Source organism: Panthera pardus, unplaced genomic scaffold (assembly GCF_024362965.1).
Source record: "Panthera pardus isolate Hobbes unplaced genomic scaffold, ASM2436296v1 HiC_scaffold_1, whole genome shotgun sequence".
In the NCBI taxonomy this organism is placed as follows: Eukaryota; Metazoa; Chordata; class Mammalia; order Carnivora; family Felidae; genus Panthera; species Panthera pardus.
Genome location: NW_026526654.1, coordinates 32,135,253 through 32,139,299, shown reverse-complemented (window position 1 = coordinate 32,139,299; position 4,047 = coordinate 32,135,253). Strand labels below are relative to the sequence as shown.

At 36.8% G+C, this 4,047-nt stretch overlaps 1 pseudogene; it reads left to right on the top strand.

Annotated features, from left to right (window-relative positions):
* The first annotated feature begins 3,255 nt into the window (after nucleotides 1-3,255).
* On the top strand, nucleotides 3,256-3,660 carry LOC109264003 (mitochondrial intermembrane space import and assembly protein 40-like; annotated as a pseudogene).
* Nucleotides 3,661-4,047: the final 387 nt, after the last annotated feature.

Sequence of the window (4,047 nt, the reverse complement as noted above, 5' to 3'; positions counted from 1 at the left end):
AATTTACAGATTGGGAGCAGTGCAAAGTGTTGTCATTCTGGGCTAGAGCAACATCTATCTTTTTATACAGAAATAGAACATTCTGTTCAGTGTGTTCCAGCCTTGGCTCTCAGTTCCTAAGATAAATCTCAACCCAGAACAAGTCAGTGATAGGATACAGCAGAGAGCATAATAGAGGCTTGACAATGCAGTGATTAGTTACTTAACCTGAGAACTCAGAGACTAATCCATATGATAGAACATACAGAAAACAAATTGGATATGCAAATGTTTCCTATGTTTGAAATGATTCACATTATAAATAACCCTGCCAATTTACATATTGAAAATTAATAAATGTACATGTTCTTTAAATATGGCATTTTAATCCTCAATACTTTGGGTCAGACTGTTAACAAATAGTCATATAATCCAATTTATTTGTGGAAAATGAAAAAAAAAACAGATTGTTCACTTTATTTTTTAGTATTTTTTTAATGTTTGTTTATTTTTGGGAGAAAGAGACAGGATGAACAGGGGAGGGGCAGAGAGAGAAAGAGACACAGAGTCCAAAGCAGGCTCCAGTCTCTGAGTTGTCAGCACAGAGCCCTACATGGGGCTCGAACGCACAAACTCCAAGATCATGACTTGAGCTGAAGTCGGATGCTTAACTGGCTGAGCCACCCAGGTGCCCCAGATTGTTCACTTTAGGCAATAACTTACATATGACCAAATGACAGGTTCCCTTAGGTTTTCATAAAACTTTGTTAATATAATTAACAAAGACACTCTTGGATTCCTTTACAGTTGATTGTTTATATGTGTGTGTCCCTTGAAAGAACTAGAGCTACTTGAAGATACAAATTGTTGGAATTTGTATATCTAATACCATAGTTGGGATGGCATATATCCAGTATTCAGTAAGTAATTGTAAAATTACTTCAATTGAATATAACTTTTTGTTGTTTCTGGAATAAGATAATATATATGGGAAGCACTCTTTTTTTTTTTTTTTTTTTTTTTTTTTTAAATGTTTCTGATTCCAGGTTAGTTTCGAGGGTTTATATGTCTTGGGTTAAAGTAGCAGTTGAGAAGCACTGTCTGTTATAGCATTTTCTGTGAAACCAAGTAAAAGATCAAAACTCATGAATCCTAGACATTCAGATACATAAACTATGATATTTAAAAACCAAGAAAGAATTTCCACTATCCATATGATAAAAATGAATTCAAAATATTCTTACCCAGGCTTTCTCTCATGTCAAAATAGTGTTTTGTTTTAAAGCATTAATTCATCTGAAAACAAAACAAAACAAAACTGTTCTAAGAATCAGAGACCCAGTGTCATACATTTGAGTAAATAGTTTACTGAAATAGATGCATAAACCACAAAATTCACAGACTACCCAATATACTAGTGTAATATATTAGAGAAAAGATTGTGCTGATGTATTGAATTTACAGTAAATAAAAGAGTTCAGAGGTTTCTTGTAAATACCAGAAGCATCACCACTGTTTTAAGTTTAAGCATGTGTAGGATAAACGATAAAAGTGACTTTTCATTCACGGATAGATCCTTCAGATAACCAGATTTGGTGGTGGCATCATTCAAAATGTCCAAGCAGAGGACCTGAACAAATATTTTTCCAAAGAAAAGGTGCAAATGGCCAAAGGTACATGAAAATAGTGCTTAACATCACATCACTGAGTCATCAGGAAAATGCAACTGAGAACCACAGTGAACTATCATCTCACACCTGGTAGATAGCTCTTATTAAAAAGACAAAAGATGACAAGTGTTGGGAAGATGGGAGAAAAGGCAATCAATGCATGCTGTTGGTTGGAATGCAAATTCCTGCAGCCAGTGTGGAAAATAACTTAGGGATTCCGCAGAGTTATTCTGCTATAAAAAGAATATCCTGCCATTTGCAGCAATATGGATGGACTTTGAGGGCATTACCAAAGTGAAATAAGTCAAAGGGAGAAACACAAATACTGCATGATCTCACTAATACATGAAACCTAAAAAAAGCCAAAGTCCTGGAAAGAGTACATTGGTGATTGCCAGGGGTTGGGTGTGGGGAAAATCAGGAAATAATGGTCAAAGAGTACAAACTACCTTTTATAAGATGAATAAATTCTAAGGATTTAATGTTCAGCTTGGTGACTATTTTTAATCATATTACGTAATATACTTAAAATCTTAAATACTTAAGATCTTAAATGTTCTCACTCACACACACAAAGGTTAAGTGGGGTGATGGATGTGTTAATTAACATTACTGTGGTAATCTTTTCACAATATATATGTGTATCAAATTATCTTAAATTACACAGTATTTATTATGTGTCAATTACATCTTTTAAAAAGTTCGGGGGTGGGGGGGAAGGGAGGAGCCACCAGAAGAATAGGATACTGAGGAAATGCATAATGTCATGATATAATTTCAGTAATTTTTTTAATTCTTAAATTTTGTAAGTCATTTAATGGTCTTAGTTTGCTCACAGTCAAGACAGATGAATGTATGTAAATAAATAAATTACATAAAGTACAAAGTGTGTTCAAAAAGCCACTGGCAGAAATCAAAATGATTTTGTTGAATCAGCAAGCAAAACTAATTTTTGACTACTTTATGACCTCTTCTAAAGTTTTTTTCATTGGCAACATAAAGATATGAAATGAGCAGGGGCTGTAGGTAATGGGCCAGAGTGTGATTCCACCACCCTTCCATGTACATAAGCTTGGACATAGTGTATTACGTTACCTAATATCTTTGAGCCTGTCATAACTAATTTGTGAAAAAAGAAAACATTTTCTTGCTTCATTATAATACACTATTTAGGAAATGTATCAAAAAAACGTGTCCAGGCTCATTAAAATGGTCATCACTATAAGTTTTTAAATATTTCATTGATGCTGTTCATACTAGGTATGAATACTATGCTCGTACTATGGCAGGGATCAAGATCACACAGGTTGATGACACAGTGCAACTTATGTTTCAAAAAATCCTGAAAATACACCAGTGCTAGAGGAAAAGTGAAAGTTATTTGGGCAGGAAAAAAAAAAAAAAACACCATAGAAATGTGTGAAGTAAGTTAAGCTGTGAAAATAAAAGTACCAGGCTGAGGCAGGTGTGCAGTTGGCAGGCCTGGAGGGTGTGAGTCCTCAGCCACCTGGCCAGCCTGCCTGAGAAGAAGTGATAGCAGGAGCCCACCGCTGTCTGTGCTGCCTCCACCTCTGTCGCTGGGAGGTCTGAGTGCCAGCCTGCAGCCATGGCTTACTGCTTGTGGGAAGGGAAGGGTCAAATCATGTTTGTGAACAAAGAAGACCATGAAACTCTGAGCAATGCCGAGCTGGTGGCTAATGATAGATAGCTATGATCCATAAGAGGAGCACGGATTGATCCTACCAAATGGAGACATTAATTGGAATTGCCCATGCCTTGGGGAAATGGCCAGTGGCCCCTGTGGGGAATAGTTCAAGTCGGCCTTTTCCTGCTTCCTGACAAGGAGTCAGACCGTGTATATCACTTCTGGGCCATGCAGGAATGCATGCAAAAATACCCTGACCTCTATCCCCAGGAAGATGAGGAGGAGAAGGAGAAGCCAGCAGAACCTTTACAAGAGGGAGATCCCACTGAGGCCACTACAACCAAAGAAGAGGAAGGGTCAAGCTAATGAAGGTCACAGGCACTGAACTCCAGTCCTTCTGCTGCAAAATGATGTGAACCTTTTGCAAAATGCCTTTTGTTCATTCTCTGAGAAGGTGCCTTTCCAAACTCTACTGTTCTGTCCACTATAATCTGAAAAATAACTTTTTTCGATGAGGGTCTTGGTCCTTTGACACATACAGTGGGAAAACTATGTATGTCTTACATAAACCTATTGGCAAATGTGACTGTCAGTTTTGAATCCTCAGATTACTCTGAATTTTGTCACTTTGAAATAATGTGCTGACTATGCTCAGCAACCAAAAATCGTTATTTGGGAGTGTCTTGTGAGTGAGCTGATTTATTTGATTATATTCCTTTTAGTAGATTTTCTACCCTTTTGGGAAATGAAACA